At 37.6% G+C, this 18,309-nt stretch overlaps 1 long non-coding RNA gene across 1 annotated transcript in view; it reads right to left on the bottom strand.

The window, feature by feature from the left end:
* LOC309861706 overlaps positions 1 to 18,309 on the bottom strand; it is a 33,099-nt gene that overhangs the window by 11,802 nt on the left and 2,988 nt on the right. Inside the window, exon 2 of the long non-coding RNA XR_014310148.1 lies at positions 15,700 to 15,834. This is a non-coding gene — a long non-coding RNA (uncharacterized lncRNA). The remainder of the gene's footprint in view (positions 1 to 15,699; positions 15,835 to 18,309) is intronic.

The raw sequence follows: 18,309 nt of genomic DNA, 5'->3' as shown, positions 1-18,309 counted from the left end.
CATAGTCACATATCCCCCTTATCTTATTCAACCTTTATTTTCCAGCCCTATTGTACTATTAGGTGAAAAAGAAATCAATTCTTTTGTGCTGAGCAATTACATGTTTGGGTCTATCTGTTACCATAACCTAATCTACCCCAACCATCAGCTCCTTGATCTTCCGTAGGTCTCCATCTCTGGACTGCTGACCTTCTCTGAACATAGGTCAGGAGAGAGGCAAGAGAGGTCAAGGTGGTCAGGACTCCTCAATCCAACCAGAATCCTGCAAGCCTGAACTTTAGAAGCTCCCTGAACTCTCTGTCCACATCCATCCTTTCCTGTATATGAGTCCTTAAGTTGTCTGTACTGATGATGGGCTGGGCTCTAAGGGTTTTTCTCCATTCAGAAGTACAGGCCTTTATGGCTCTAGCTCAGCTGATTCATTCGTGACTCAGAACTATGAGTCAAGCCCATCGAAGGTGATGGAGAAGTCAGTCCTAACCTTTTGCGTGAATTGGACTGAGAAGAAATCTGCATGCATTTCATTTCTCGGAAGAAGGAAAAGCACTGAAACTTTTCAATCTAAATCAATTTAAGAGAATGTCTATGAACTCTTGTGGTTTTTTTTGTTTTGTTTTGTTTTGTTTTGTTTTGAAAGATTATATTTATTTATTTGTCAGAGAGACAGAGAAAAAGAGAGTGCACAAGCAGAGGGAGTGGCAGGCAGAGGGAGAAGCAGGCTCCTTGCTGAGCAGGGAGGCTGATGCAGGGCTCAATGCCAGGACCCTGGGATCGTGACCTGGGCAAAAGGCAGCCACTTAACAGACTAAGGCACCCAGGCTCCCCTGTGGGCTCTTGTTTTAACTGCAATGAATCTCTGTCATTTGAAGTCTTTATTTCCTGAAGAATGTCAAGTTTAATTTCCAGAATTTCAGTTAATTGTTTAAAAATATATTTGATAAAAAGAAATAAAAACAATGCCTATTTATTTATCTTTGAAGGTGCTGGGCATTACATTTTTTCGGAAGAAGAAATAGAAAGTAGCATTAGCATTCTCATGACAATATACTGGGATCAAAAGCCTAGACTTTGGGGACCTAGTCAGCATTAAGAATAGGACAAATGGGGGGGCGCCTGGGTGGCTCAGTGGCTCTGCCTTCAGCTCAGGTCATGATCTCAGGGTCCTGGGATCAAGCCCGCATCAGGTTCTCTGCTCAGCAGGGAGCCTGCTTCCCCCTCTATCTCTGCCTGCTTCTCTGCCTACTTGTGATCTCTCTCTCTCTGTCAAATAAATAAAAATCTTTAAAAAAAAAAAAAAAGGATAAATGGGACATTCAGCACTTTGATTAGTGTTAAGTTTAAAGAAAAACCACCTGTATTCAAATATATAGGGTTGCTTTCCTTGAGAGAAAAAAAAATATATACTAACTCAATTTGAAAGGATCAGACTTATTAACAGGCAATATAGAAAAGGTTCAGCTAAGGAAATCATTCGCTCATAAAAATCATTACTTAAGAGGAAAATTTTGTTTTACTCAAACTCAATGATAACTCATTTTGTGTTTGTTGATAAGAAGTTACGAAGCAAGGTAAGAAGCTGTATACTGCTGCACATAAGTCAGCTCCCCCTAGATAGATAATGCAGTTAAAACTGAGTTTCTACTTATCTCTTAAATTGCTGGTGGGAATGTAAGTCTGGCAACTTCTAAAAAATTTAACACCATATGACTCAATAATTGTAAACTGGGCATTTATCCCAAAGAAATGAAAACTTATATCCACATAAAAACCTATACATAATTTTTCATCATCAGCTTTATTTATAATAGCCAAAATCTAGAAACAACCAAAATGTCCTACAATAGATGAATAAACAACTGGAGTATATCTATATTGTGGAATATTACTGAGCAATAAAAAGAAACCAACTATTGATACATGTAACAACTTGGATGGATTTTAAGGGCGTTCTGCTGAATGAAAAAAAATTAATCTCAAGGTCATATACTAAATGATTCCATTTATGTATCATTCTCAAAATGACAAAATTATAGAGATTAAGAACAGACTAGTGGTTGCCAGGAATTAGGGACTGTCAGGGATGGGGAGGGGGAAGGTCAGTGAAAAAAAGTAAATTTCTAATTTTCATTTCACATGGCACACGTAATTTTAAATTCTTAAATACTTCTAACTTTGTGTTTTCCCGTGTGCTGAATATTTTGAAAAGGGATAATCAATGCCACTTTCAGAATAATGGTAATGCAAAGCATGTTTTCCCATATGAAAGAGGAAGTCAAATGATCTAGATGAATCAGGGACTTCAAAAGTAAGGGGGGACAATTTAGGGAGTACATAACATGATCTATTGAGAAGTGGGAGAGAAATATTAGAACACTTATTTCTATTTATTACATATATAATTTACCCAAAGTTTCTAATTTGGAGTATCTTTTATAATGCATATATTAGTTTCATAGTATCAGTGTATCATTTACATACAAGTAAATGTGAATATGTGAATATGTACATACAAGCTCAAAAAACGTTTCTCTGATAGGAACAGTCCTCAGAAAGATGTAAGAGTCCTGTTTGTTGTTTTATGTCTGTCCTCAACTGTTAGTAACTGGCATAAAATTCTGCTTACTCAGCATGCATTTCTTGTGTGAGAAACCAACCCCTGTAGTTGTAACTGCTATCACTATGGTAAAATGGTAAGACTCCATCTCTAGATCACAACATGCTCCCAAAGCCATCCTCAAATTCAGCTGCCCAGAGAATATATTCCATCAATAAGGCTCCATAAGTAAGCACACCACCCCCACTCAAATTGAGCTCAATATTTTCCAGCCCTCCTCATTTTAAACCTGCTCCTTTTACTGTATTCCTCGTCCTTGTCTGTAATTCACATGATCACCCTAGCCAGAAATATGGTGATTATCTGAGTTTTTTCCTTTCTCTTGCATTTCACATTGTTAACTTTTACTTTTTCGTTATCTCTAAATTCCTCCATGTATTAGACCTTCATATATCAATGTAGGTATATCTCAAGAACATAATATAAGTAAGCTGTAAAAAGATGCATAGTATGAGATGTAAAATTCTAAATCCATAAAATAGTGTATATTGTTTATGGACATATATGTGCATCTAAAAACTAAAAGTCCTGCATGGAAATAATATACCCAACCTCAAGACAGTGATTATCTCTGCAGAAGAAGGAAAGGAGGAGGAATTAGGGACAAGGCTACATTTCTTTCTAAAAAGCAGCAGAATATTGACAACCCATTGAGCCACCCAGGCGCCCCAGAATATTGACTTATATTAAAGCTAGGCTATGGTCACATTAGCATCAATTATATTACTATGTGAATTTTTCTGTGTGTTTGAAATATTTCATAGTTTAAAATCTTTGAAGAAAAAACCTTAATTCCTTTTCTCACCTCCCTGCTCATGACCAAAAGGCCTAGTTCAGTCTCCTGGTATTTCACTAGAGACTATTATAATAGTCTCACTGATCCCAGCTTCTATTTTTGCCCCCCTTTAACCTATCCATCACATTCAGACAAAGCAAATATTCTAAAATAAATAATTGGTACATGCTACACCTCTGCTTATGGCTCTTTAGTGGGTCCACATCAGTTAGAAAATAATGCTGAATAACAACCAAAAAATTCTCAGATGCATGCAACAATCAGCGTTTATTTGGCCTGTGAATTATAGAGGTCATTTGAGGGGTTAGCTGGCCTAGGTTGGTCTTGGCTAGGATCAGTTGGCTCTGGTCCATATGGCTCTCATCTTGTTTGCCTGGGTATGTCCTTCTCAAGGTAATGGCAGAGATACAAATAGGGAAATAGAAACCTACAAGGCCTTATCTTAGCTTGAAGCAGGTATACCACCATCACCTACACCTCATTGTATTGGCCAAAGCCAGTCACCTGGCCACACCCAAAGTCTAAAGTAAAGAAACTTACTTTTTACCATTTGGTAAGAACTGCAAAGTTACACAACAAAGAGTGTGAATACAGATAGGGGTGGAGAGTTGGGGGTAACAGCATCTTTCATAGACCTTAGCACTTAAGGATAATTTTTCTTCATCGGTGAGGCACAGACAGTGCTTCATGAGGGCATCCTGAGCCACATTTTTAGCCTCATTCCCTATTGCTCTACCCTCTGTTCTCTGTGTTCAGGCCATTCTGAACTATCTACATGTCTCTGAATGTGTCATGCTATTTCTTCTTTTGGCCTTTGTTACTCTTTTAATCTTTATTAGGTAAACACCCACTTGTTCTTCATTACCTCAACTCAGATCTTCTTGACCAATCCCTTCCCAGGTAGAGCAATTTTCAGCTCCCACCTTCATCAGACCAGAATGGCCCACATTGCTTCTATCTTTACTGCATCTTGAGTATACAGCATGGAAACACAGCACCACTATAACTAGACTATGAATCTTTTGAGGGCAGAGAGTTGCATCTTCAGGGCTTAGCACTTTACTGAGGCTCAATAAATATTGAATAAATACAATCTTCTGGTTACTGGTTAAACTTCTCTAGCTCCTAGAAACTAAGTAAGGCATACTTTGACGGAGGAGACCACAGAGTCTGATATTCAAGGGCAGTGACACTTTAGTTGTAAATTAATACAATGTTATCCTGGAAAAACATTTATTTAGCTTAGAACTTGATCATTTTCAAATGAACTGCACCGGAGGTCTCAACCTTGAATCATGGAACCATCAATAAGATGCCATACATCAAGTGAAGAGTGGCCTAAGAACCAGCTGACCTTACCCATTAGGTTACCATGCAGTACAGGCTGAGAATGGAAGATAACAGAGGTAAATTTGCTTTATGAGAGTGTATACCAGTAGGGTGTGTGAAGGAAATCAGATGGCAAATCCCTTTCCACTGTGTTAATATCTAGAATCATGTACCTCCCCGTTTTTGGAAAAAGCCCTAAAATCAGGTTGTGGCTGATGACTCTACTATCCACTGTTACAGGAGAACAAAGGGAGGGGCTGAATCCATGAATGACTGTCTTCTGAATCCAAATGACCTTCTCTGCTGTTATATTTAAAAGCACCTATACTGGGGGCGCCTGGGTGGCTCAGTGGGTTAAGCCACTGCCTTCGGCTCAGGTCATGATCTCGGGGTCCTGGGATCGAGTCCCGCATCGGGCTCTCTGCTCAGCAGGGAGCCTGCTTCCCTCTCTCTCTCTCTATGCCTGCCTCTCCGACTACTTGTGATTTCTCTCTGTCAAATAAATAAATAAATAAATCTTTAAAAAAAAAAAAAAAAGCACCTATACTGGGATGCCTGGATGGCTCAGTCAGTTAAGCGTCTACCTTCGGCTCAGGTCGATCCCAGGGACCTGGGATTGAGTTCTGCATCAGGCTCCTTGCTCAGTAGGGAGCCTGCTTCTCCCTCTGCCTGCAGCTCTCCCTGCTCATGCATTCTCTTTCTCTCTCTCCCTCTCTGACAGATAAATAAATAAAATCTTTTTTAAAGAATCACCTATACTTTTCTTGGTCAATACAGTCTCAATTTGGAGTGATAAGTCTCAGCCCCTTCTTTAAAACATCCATTAGTTTTGTACTCAAGGTGAGGCCCCAAGCAGAAATACCTACTGTGACACCAAGTAGATTTATAAATAACCAAAAGACAGAATCAGCGACAAAAATGAGCACAGAACATAAAGCTAGGAACAATGGAATCACTGTTGTTTGCTTGTTTCTTTATGGGGAAAATGTAAATCAAAGAACAAGAAAACAACTGTTAGTCAATCAAGAGACATAAATAACACCCCCAAGGCTTTATACACTTAAGAGAGAGCTAATTATGTTATTAACAAATGCTTTCCTATTCCAGGAGTGAGGACTTGCTGCTTCATCTGCTGCTTCCATTTCTAATTTCCTTAAATCCAGGAAAATGTACAAAATGACTTTATGCCAATATTACATGCTACAAAGCAGAGTTCATTTTGGTGGTTCTGGCAAAGAAATTGTTCGTCAATGTTGTTAATGTACACTAGAAGACATCTGATGTGAAATTCATAATTGAAATGTTATGAGCAGTTTAGCATATGGATCCTTCACATCCACTTAATTGCCAGTTTAGTAATAATTTTATGTAATGAAGCATTATTAATAATACGTGAAATACTAAATTGACGTAATGCCCTAAAAACGTAATATGACATTTGCCACTGAAAGAATATTATAATTCCAGGTGTCTTTGCTATGATTTAAAAAACATATGTGGTATTACATAAAATACTAAATTAATCTTTAGAAACAGCTTGGTTACGATGTACTTCAAATTGACTCTCCAAATTATAATCTGTTTTTTTCTAAAGTGTAAAACTTTGACTGCCTTATGGACTCACATTGCAACTGCTCCTTGAAGCTCTAACACTGTTAGATGTTTGCTGTCTTGCTCCCCCATGGCTGGGGTAGCATCTGATATGCCAGAAGGGGAAAACAAAACAGAAGAAAAGCCTGTCCCTGCTCAAGCACTGAAAAAACACAGGGAAGCAGAAGCCAAATGTTCTATATTGATAGACTTCTTAAAATTTCATCACATTTCAGGGATTTTTAAACTACCTTAATACAGTTCCCCAAATCTTCTGAGTGGGGTCATGATTACAGTTTGCAAGGCCTGAGGGAAGAGTGCAAGTAGAGGCTCACCATATATTTACATACTGAAAAGTTATAACAAACTATGAAATAAAAGATGATCTTTCCTATTGACAAATAAATTTTCTACCATGTTACCAAAAGAGAAAAATATGTAAAAAGTCTTACAGCTCTTGCTGGGCTTGGATGAGTGATAAAATAAATTCATAATTCATAAAAAATTCATAAAACAATAAAACACATAATTCATAAAAAATTAAGATTCAGTCTATAAAATGTGTTTTTTCTGCTTTTATTTCAATGAAATTACTAAAGATGCTAAATTCTAAGTTGTGTTCTACTGACAGTAATAAACCTAATGTCTAAAAAATAAAATGTAACTATATTTAGGACAGAGATTCTAATAATTTTCATAACATATAAGCCAAATTTAAAAATTAATATTATTTTTCGGGGCACCTGGGTGGCTCAGTGGGTTAACCCTCTGCCTTTAGTTCAGGTCATGATCCCAGAGTCCTGGGATCGAGGCCTGTATCAGGCTCTCTGCTCAGCAGGGAGCCTGCTCCCCTTCCTCTCTCTGCCTGCCTCTCTGCCTACTTGTGATCTCTGTCAAATAAATAAATAAAATCTTTAAAAAAATTTTTTAAAATAATTTTTTAAAAATTAGTATTATCTTTCAAAAACTTATTTCTCCTCTAAAATATTTAAAATTATGTATTAAACATAAAAGGCAGAATTAAAATCATAATTAAGGGTGCCTCAGTGGTTCAGTTAGTTAAGTGACTGCTTTCGGCTCAGGTCATGAACCTGGAGTCCCTGGATCAAGTCCCACATCGGGCTCCCTGCTCAGCAGAGAGTCTGTTTCTCCCTCTGCCCTTCCCTCCTCTCCTGCTCATGCTCCCTCTCAAATAAATAAATACACTCTTGGGCGCCTGGGTGGCTCAGTGGGTTAAGCCGCTGCCTTTGGCTCAGGTCATGATCTCAGGGTCCTGGGATCGAGTCCCACATCGGGCTCTCTGCTCAGCAGGGAGCCTGTTTCCTCCTCTCTCTCTCTCTGCCTGCCTCTCTGCCTACTTGTGATCTCTCTCTGTCAAATAAATAAATAAAATCTTTAAAAAAAAAATAAATAAATAAATACACTCTTAAAAAAATAATAAAATAAAATCATAATTAAGAAATACAAAAAACTTTAATCCATTTATTTAAATACTGAAAATGCTAATATTTAAAATTTAAATGAAATCTTATTAAGAATTTTATGAAGATTATTTGCAATTATAGCATTCAATGTCCATCTTGTTGCCAATGTAAAGAGCAACACCATACTTTCACATATATGTCTAGACAAATATATCTCTATCTATATTTATATACAAAGGCATACATGTATCTGAGAGTAATATGAATTACTTAATACTTGAAAATGTTCCTAAGCCACCATGTGTGACCACTGCAAATACAGCACTAACCTGTGAACCATGGATTGGAACTCAACCTGGATCATGGAAGAGAAGTGAGAAAATGGGTGCTTAGCACTACTGGGAAACACCACTTCATAGTTTCAGAGTCTACTGCATTCATGCTGACAGAAAGGATCTGACAAGTTAATTAATTCGTCTTTTCTCTTCCCTAAGCGCTTTAGCCACTTAAATCCCCCTGCGCTCAAAAGCAGTGTCCATATCTGAAGCTGGCAATGGCACAACCCATAGCTCTTCTCAGCATTTAGATACAGGTGCTTGTGGTTTTGAGGACACAAGGTAGGTCACATGGAAAAGTGTTTCCTGGGGCCTGAAAGGTGTTAGGCATGTAAGCTGATGTGTAGGGATTTGGGATTCCTTATCAGCAATCAGTACTGGATCCTAAGTTTCTGAGGTACACGTGTTCCTAATTAAGTGTGTGTGTGTATGTGTGAAACTGCAGGGTCCTCTAGACAGCAGGTCCCTGAACAAGGCCATTCCTTGGCTGGCTCTAAGTGCAGCACAGCATGTCATACAGGTACACAAAAAAAGTTTAATAAATACTGCTTTCTCACCAACAACATTGCCTCATAGACTCTTAAATTTTCCCCAACCTCCTTCCCTATTTGAGCCAGACTGTAGCTTAAACCTTCCCCCACCTATCTGTGGTATGCTTTGGGGCAGTGGAATTTTTTTTTCTCTGTCCAAGGTTGGTTTAGTTGGCTCACATAGTTATTGCCATACTGGTTGTTAAAGTATTGAAATATCACCATAACTTTGGTTAAACATTAGCGTCTTTGAACCCACATGTTCCTTCCACCATCAGGTCTCCCTCCTCCATTCCCTGGGACTCTCTTCCTAAGATCTCTGCACAGAATCTTTCCAGGACCCTGCTTCAGTGCCTGAGCCACGTGTATTGCTCAATATTTTTAACATCACCTTTGTACATGTCTTAAAATAAGGCAAAAGTACAGGTGAAAGGGACAATGAATTAACCATCATTGGTTTCACTGGTGGAATAGTGGTAGGATATTTCGGATGGCACCAACTTATCTGGATAATAGAAGAAGCAGAGCTGCCCTTTCATTGTGAGGTTGGCTATTGAAATCTGATTCAGGGTCAGCTAGAAGAGCTATTTCCATACTGACAGATGTTCAGAGGCTTTTGTCAAGTGAGTTGGTGGCCTTTATCCAGTTCCAAGTGGCCAGATGTCCAAATCACTAAAATCACTATTCTAAGCTGATGTGTGATCTGATTAAGGTCCTTCTTGGGCTTTTTGGCTCACCGTTCAGAACTGAATTGGAGCTGAGATTGAGACAGATCTAGAAAGAAGAGCTACCACATACTCTGATTCTAAGACAAAACAGAATGATGAAACGTAGCCAGCAGCTAGAATAATCTATTTTGTAGATAACTTAGAATTTAGTCTTTATGAAATGTTATTTTAGCACTTTTCAAGAAATCTGCAAGAAAAAAAATCCGTTCTTAAAAGTAATTGTATTATTTCAATGTTGTGCATTTTTTCATACTGACTCTTTAGCAGAGGCTGGTGAAAGTGAAAGAATGGAAGAAGAGTGTAACATAATAGAATGTTTTCCCAGTTGAAATTACTTGTTTTGATTTCTAAAACCAAGTCAGCCCGGTTTCTTCCAACCTCAGACTGAGGATGGCCTAGGCTTTCTTCCAGAGCTTGGCCCAGCACCAAATAGGAGTTTGTCTATTATGAAATGGACTTGAGTTTTATATGTATTTTGATAATGTCCATATACACAGACACAGCCAGCTTTTGTTGGGCTGTAGGCTTATACAATTTGTAGTTTCTCTTCAAGAAAAAGAATACAAAATCACAAATTCAAAGTTGTTAGGGTCCCCACCAGGGCCTTCAGAGAGTAAAGAGTCCTGCCTGAAGTGTAAGCCTCAGTGGTATTAAGGAAAACCTACGTGTGTTCTCCTTGTGTAGCAGTGACCAACAGACTCAGGCTCCCACCTTCTGTTTTCCTTTTGGTAGGTTTTTTCTTTTGCTATTGTGCCTGCCTTAGAGGAAATGCAAGTTGGGCAAAATCCATGAGGTTTATGTAGAAGGAGAAAATAGATTTACTCTCTTTATAAGAAATAGGATTAAAGGGCCACTCCCATAGAAAGTCTTGAAATTTGAGCTGTGTGGCCATGTGAAAAAAGGGTAGAATTCGTGCTGCTTTCTTCAAGCTTACAAGTGGGGATAGCTGGTATTCATATCTGGAAAACTTACAAAGCAACTATACAGTGTAAACCCTTGTGTACTTTGAGATGGCATGGGAAGGGAAATAACTTCTCTATCATATAGTTAATATCTTACTCCCTTACTGTGCCATGCAAAGCAGAAGATGGGACAGAAACTGACATTATCACTACAAATTTTCACAGACATTTTAGGTGAGATGTTATCCCTGAAGGTCTGTTTCTGCTTGGTGTAATAAGATAAATTATTTGAACATCATTACATTTGTAATGATGTATCTGTGATGGCTTTGAGAGTCAGTGTTCTAGGTTGGTGTGTGATCTGATTCTGGTGCAGCATTCCATGTTCTGGTACAGCAATCTGAGTGAAATGGTATATGAGATACAATGGGATGGCAGGAATAGGACAAAAGGGCCAGGCCCCTTAGCAGCCTGCTCTGATCCTACGGAGGACTTACGTGCTGGAGGGAGGAGTAGGTAGATGGATGTTGGTGACGAAGGTAACGTAACTTGATTTTTTTCACGAGTCACTTAGAACTATTTTTAGATTTCCAAATACATCAAGATTTTTAAAAACATACTTTTGGTTATTAATTTCTAACTATGTTGTGGTAACTGTTCTTTAAAATGTATTGAAATACATGACCTAGCAAGTGATATATTTTTGGAAATGTTTCATGTGTGCTCTCCAATTACTTGTTAGAGAATGCTATATATGCCCATTAATGAAACTTTCTGCATTCAGATCTTCTAAGCCTTCACTGATTTTATGTCTGCCTAACTCACCAAATCTGAGAAAGAGAAGTAAAAACAACACAATTTTTAAATGGGCAAAAGACCTGGATAGGCATTACACAGCCTAGAAAGTACTTAGAGCCAATATGTAACCAAGAACATGCTTAACCTCATTACTAATCAGAGAAACATAATCAACACCACAAAGATATACCATTTTTCACTTATTTAATCTGCAAAAATCAACAAGCCTGACAATATCAAGTATTGAAAAGATATGAATCAAGAAGTTTTCTTACATATTACAAGTGGGAACATACAACCACTTTGAAAAATCCAAGGTTCATCATTTCTATTCCTGGGGATATGGCCAAGAGAAACTCTTATACACATGCATCAGAAGGTGTGTGTTAACAAGTTCATTATAGCATTACTTGTAAATAGCAAAAAACCAGAAAAGATTCAAATGCCCAGCAACATAAGAATAAATTACCAATGAAATACAAGTTATGTTTAAAAAAAAATCAAATCCCACAAGTTACCTACAGTCTGTAATGCTTTATGCAATTCAAAACCAATAAATTGTTTAGGCGTTTGTGTGTGTGTGTGTGTGTGTGTGTGTGTGTATAAATATTCACATATATAAAAAATATTTGTCACATGGCATATATGTAAGGTAAACATACATTTTAGGATAGTTATTATCTTATGGGAGCAAGTTGGCAGGATAGGAGAAAGGGATATAAGTTACTGTCAGTGTTTTAGTTTTGGGACTGATTGGTTCTTTCATAAGTGTTCATTATTAGAATAAATAAATAAAGGATATGACCACACATGGACAAGGAAGACTATGTATCATAATCTAGTAGAATACTTTTGTTTGCTTGAGGTCCCATTTAAATATAAATAAATGAAATCTAGAGGAAGGCCTGAAGAATGTCCAGATATGATTAAAGGGTGGGGAAAAAACTCAAGTTTTAGCTGTCTGATTGTACTGTGAAGTATAATTTGGCCAAAATTGCAGACATCTGATCCCCTCAGAGCTGTTGGCAAACTATAACCCAAAGTGAAAGCCTAAAGCTGAGTTGATGGTAAGCAAATCTGATGCTTATTTTCACACAACGATAGGTATCTCAGCTCCTCTCAGATTCAAGAGCAAGATGTCTTTGCAGATGCTGTTTGTAGAATGAACCCTATTCCAGACCTCATCAACTCATGTCCAATCCCAGTCAGGATTCTCAGCTAACTGACAGGGTCGAAGGCCTTAGGAGATGAATGTAGCCAACATTTGATGAACTAGCAGGAAACAGTTAAAAGTTAACATTCAACCTCACTCTTCTCCTGCCTTCCCATGTTCTCCCAGTGCCTCCCATTGGCCTCACAAAGCAAATGGTGCTGCAGCTTCCTTTGGAAGCCAGAGGACAAAGGATCTATTGAGGTAGTCCATACAGGTCACACAGCAAAATGGAGAAGAGGAAGAGTAATTCTGTATAGAACAAGCAGAAGATATCCAAAAAGGAGACAGGAATAAAAGTGAGAGTGAGGTTTCTTAGAAAGCTACTGAAAGGGAGCCAGACTTTTTTTTTTTTTTTTTCCAGATTTTATTTATTTATTTGACAGCAGGAGAGAGATCACAAGTAGGCAAGCAGCAGGCAGAGAGAGGAGGAGAAGCAGGCTCCCCGCTGAGCAGAGAGCCCAATGCGGGTCCCGATCCCAGGACCCTGAGATCATGACCTGGGCTAAAAGCAGAGGCTTAACCCACTGAGCCACCCAGGTGTCCTGGGAGACAAACTTTTTAAGCCATTTTTTTCTCTCTTTCCATCCTTCTAGGAAGGAAATACCCAGAAGCACAGACATTAGATTTTGACCATGGAAGATGTAGAACCCATACTAAGAATGATGAGTCAAGATAGAGAGAGCCTGAAGATTAACAAGTCAGGAAACAATAAATATTGGTGAAGGTGTGGAGAAAAGGGAATCCTCTTACTCTGCTGGTAGGAATGCAAGCTGGTACAGCCGCTCTGGAAAACAGTATGGAGGTTCCTCAAAAAGTTAAAAATAGAGCTACCTTATGACCCAGCAACTGCACTATTTACCTGAAGATACAAACATAGTGACCTGAAGGAGCACCTGTTCCCCAATGTGTATAGCAGCAATGTACACAATAGCCAAACTATGGAAAGAGCACAGATGAATGGATAAAGAAGATGTGGCGTGTGTGTGTGCGCGCGCACACACACACACACACACACACACACACACACACACAGAGGAATATTATTCAGCCATCAAGAAGAATGAAATCTTGCCATTTGGAATGACATGGATGGAACTAGAGGGTATTATGTTAAGTGAAATAAATCAGAGAAAGACAATTATCACATAATTTTACTTGTATGTAGAATTTAAGAAACAAAATGGAGGATCATAGGGGAAGGGAGGGAAAAATAAAATAAGAAGAAAACTGAGAGGGAGACAAACAATAAAAAACTCTTAACTATAGGAAACAAACTGAGGGTTGTGGGGTAAAGGGTTGGGAAAACGGGGAGATGGGCATTAAGGAGGGCACATGATGCAATGAGCACTGGGTGTTATATATAATAGATGAATCACTGAATTCTACCTCTGAAACTAATAATACACTATATGTTAATTAACTGAATTAAAACAGATTAAAATTAAATTTTAAAACAAGGTGGAACCTGGTTCAATAGCAGCCCTGAAATAACCTATCCTTAGAGACATTAGATGATAAAAACAAAAACAACCAACCAACCAACATATCTTTTAGTTTAATATCAGGCTTCCATGTGTAGCCAGATGCAATTCTGAGTAATTCAGATACCTTGCTAGAGTCTACAATCAGATATGCGGAATTATTAAGTAATTTTTTATTCCTTTCAATATACTAGACAGTAAGTGTCATTTTGAATGATATGAGTTAATGTTTGATACTTCATAAAAGACAGATTCATTCATCTTCCCTCTTAAAATTAAAAAGTAACCATTTAATTGACATAGTAGAAATAAGCTGAAATCAACAATTTTCTTTTATCTGTACATTAATTAACAAACAACCTAAAGTTTTTGTTTTTTAAGCTCGTTTAAGGTAGCTCTGTTTGGGAGCAAATAAGTTGTCAAATTTATAAAACTTGCTTAGCACTTCTACTTAAAATCTCAAGTTTTTAAGTTATAAAACTTTTTCTAGAGTTTAAAACTATTTCTAGAGCGCCAACTAATATAAAGACTTTTTACCTAGAAAATAATTATGAAAACACAGCAAGGAATAGAATGATACCATAATTACTCTTATGATTAATAAATTCTCTCCAAAAGATAAAATGAAATGAAATAGTCAAGTCATAGCTGAATAAACAAGATAGTATAACAGGTTAAACTAGTATTTTTCTATTTACTTATCCATCTATCTACCTATTAGTATGTTTTATATGATACATTAGATATTACTAAAGAGCCATATAACTTTCTAGTAACATCTAAAGTTTCTGAATATTAGTTAATATTCTGACTACACTAGAGAATTTTGTCAGTTAAAGGAATTTGACTGGTAGATTTTACAGTAAAGAAAAAAATTATATTCTAATTTAACTGTTTGTTGAAATTTGCCTCATTAACTAGAGTAAAACTGTATATGGATAACCCCATGATGTGTGACCGATCTGAGCTCTTAGTCAGAAGCTTGTTAAGGATTTTATACCCTTTTACAGACGAGTTAGATCCTCTAGTCTCACAGTCACAAGAGGCCTGCTGTAACTGTACCCTCAAACCCTACACCATGGGCTGTTGATGCTCAGAAACATGAGATATCAGTGGGGCTGTGACAGAACTGACAATGGTGGGTTATGGCCAGGAACGGTAATGTCAGGGCCTTAACAGTAGGTGCAGACAGATGAAAGGTCTGTACACACCAAATTCCCTTTGGGCTCAGACACTGTTGAAACTAGGTTAACTCAACCTATTGTGTTTCAATAACATCAAACTTTCTTTGGAATTCTTATTGCATTATTTTGTGCAACCCTTGCTATGCAGATCAGATTTTGCTTCATAAAACATCTCTGGAGAATATATAGTAAACAATGTAGTTTTGGTTGATGGCTCAACATAGCCAAGTACAAAAAAGGCTTATTACCATTGGTCACCAACATTTCTCTTAGAGATATTGCTTAGATTAGTCTTACCGAGTAAAGACTGGCTAGGTGTTCTTTTTTCCTCCTGGACACCCTGCTAGACCATATTTTCCAGTCTCCCTAGGAGTTAGGTACAGCCATCTGATAAGTTCTTCCCAAGAGAATATAGGCAGAAGCGATGTATACTATAGGTCTGAGCTATAACAAACACCTTTTCTCTTTCCTTATGTCAGCTAAATTCAGACCCTGTTAAGGCCTTACAGAATGACAGAGCCACTAACTGCAAGGAGCCCAGGTCCCTGAAAGACTGTGTCGAGCAGTCTTCCTGCCAGCTCTATCAGATTGACGTAAAGAGGAAAAACTAACAATAGGAAAACTCATTTAACGTTATAACACTAAGATTTTAGGATTATTTGGTAGAGCAATTAACCCACCCTAACTAATAAATCTCAACATTTGTATATGAAAAGAATAATATTACCTTCTCAGTTCATACATATAAGTAAAAATAAGAACATATGAGACTTACTGATTATTCCAGTGGAAGTTCAAATGGCTTTAAAAGACTTTGGCATTTGGTTCTACAGTCTTTGGTAAGTATCGGACTTCATTTTTGGTGAATAGATGACACAAAACTGAGGGCTTTCATTCCTGTTTCCTTTACCTAGAATTTAATTTAAATTAAATGTTCAGTCTTTAGAAAATTATTCATTTTCAGTATTACTCAAATTATAGTATCAATAAGTCAGAATATAGGACTCTGTCATCCCTTCTTAACAAGGAAGAAAAATAACTGCATACATAGTTTTTAAATGTTTCAATTTTTTTATCCAATTATATCTCTTGGTACAATAAGAATAAATGCTCATGCCACTGGCACATGCTCACAAGAAGTAGTTATACGATTATTAAACACTTATTATTGTATTTATGCCATACTTCCATGGCTTATCCTATATTTTAATATATGCTCAATGTATTCAGATAAACTCGAGATTCCACAAATTGTTCTTGGAAATGGTTCATTCTCTCAAAGTCTTTACTCACTCCAATCTTGTATTATGCTATATGGCCAAATTTGGAATGCTTGACTCAAAAGCCTCCAGATATTTTTTCTCTTAGATGCTTTTGATTGACTATTCAGAGATTAGTTTACCCTACACAGAGTCATTGAACTCAGTCATCTCAAAATAGCTAAAACAAAGCAGTATAGATCAGCTCCAGGTTCAATGGTCACACTGTAGGAACACAATTCATTTGCTAATTAGATACATACTATCTACACTACTGCCTCCTGCCAGCTTCAAATTTCTGTTTGTGAGACCTCTCCATTTGCCTGAGGAATGAAAATAAAATAGACACCTCCCTCCGCTTTGCTAAAGTCTTCCATGGAAGCTTTTCTCCTACTTCTATTTTATTTTTGAATGTTAGATTGTAGCTCAGTCTACCAGAATTCATATGAATATCACTTCAGCCCCTTGTTTCTGCCCACTGCCCCAAATTAAAGCCATTATATCAAAAGTTAGATATTAACACAATTTTTGGAAACAAACAATTGCCATATTATAGTTCTGCCCAGAAGCCGAGATCAGCCCTAATTTGGACCCAAACTTGTGGACAGATTTTGCCCTGCATATGCCTTGAGTCTGCTCAATATTGAGCTCCCTGAAGGCAGGGACTGTAACTGTTTGGCTTTTTGAGTATATGCAGCACCTGGTATGGGGCCTAGAATGTAGTTGTTTCCCCAAAAAAAGTATTTTATTGAAAGGAGGAAGTTCCAAGAGATAAGGATGGAGTGCTTCATATGCCATGAAATAATTTGGACTTCATCTTGGAAGAACCAGTAATTTGAAGAAGGGGAAAAATATGAATACAATTTATTTTTAAAAAGCTCCCTCAGGCAATATATGCTAGATGTACTGGCCTCTAAGCTATGTGTGAAAGAAAGGAACTTTGTCTATCTTGTTCATCACTGGTATCCCTAGTATACAGCACAGTGCATGGAACATACAACGTACTCATGAGATAACTGCTGAATGAATGAATGAATGGATGGATGAATGAAAAGTCCATGAAGTTAGTCTCTCAGTCTTCCACAGGAACAGGGAGATTTCAAGGCCTTATGGGGAATTCTGATCTCCTCTATGTTAGCCTTGTGATTGATTTTTGAGCTAGAAGCTTGTTCTTGATCCATCTGAACCTCTAAGAAATTTACCAGAACAGAATGAGATGTCACTCTGATCTGGAGAAATCTTTTTGGACCCAACTAGTCATATCTCTTGGGCCTACACTGGAACTGTTTCATTCTCCAAAACATAGAGAGGAATGAGCCAGCCTCCTTAAGAACATTTTCTCAAGGGACATTTGCAGGATGCTGGAGGTCCCTGTCAGTCCATTCTCAAAGTAACAGCATTCCAAAGGAAGGGTACAAACCATAGGACCAGCAGTTAATTTTATGGTTGATAAACATGTTTCAACCTTCAGCTCCCAACTGGGCAGTCTCTAGAGTGTTGACCTTTGAAACATGGGCATCACAATCTGACATTTGAGGCTGTTTAGTGACTCTGGTGTCCACACAGTTTAGTAAGTCTTCCTTCTCACAAAGCCTCCTCCCTGCCAACCCTAACTATTCCCAAATATAAATGAGAAAATTAAACATTTACCTTGATGAGAAAATAGCGCTCTCTCATTGACACTTCTTCACACCCTCACCAATGTGATTTAGTTATAGTTTTTAGTAGCTGTTTTTACATTTTTAATTATTTTGTAGAGTTAAAATATGTAATAATGGATAACTGTGCAATACATTAAATACTTATGGGTATGTTGTGCCTTCTGTTATAATATAAAATCCATCTATTCTGGTTGATGGGTTTTAACCTCACACAGAATACTTTAAACTCCATTTGGACTTGTGCCTACAATCACCTTAGCAAAGTCTCTTAAGTAACTGCGCACAGCCTAATTAGTATGCATTATCAATTAACAAACTTAATAGCCGGCAGATTGATTAGATCCTCTGTTGCAGGGGCAGAGCTGAAGCGAAACAGAATGAAAAATCATTGCACGCGTACACTGCAGCTTTGTTATTTTCTCAGATCCCCTCCTCCTCTTTCACATTCCTTTAATTAATGCATGC

The sequence above is a fragment of the Mustela nivalis genome (assembly GCF_964662115.1).
Source record: "Mustela nivalis genome assembly, chromosome: 3".
NCBI classification, from domain to species: Eukaryota; Metazoa; Chordata; class Mammalia; order Carnivora; family Mustelidae; genus Mustela; species Mustela nivalis.
Note: the sequence above shows the minus strand (reverse complement) of the source record. Positions and strands in the feature narration are given on the sequence as shown.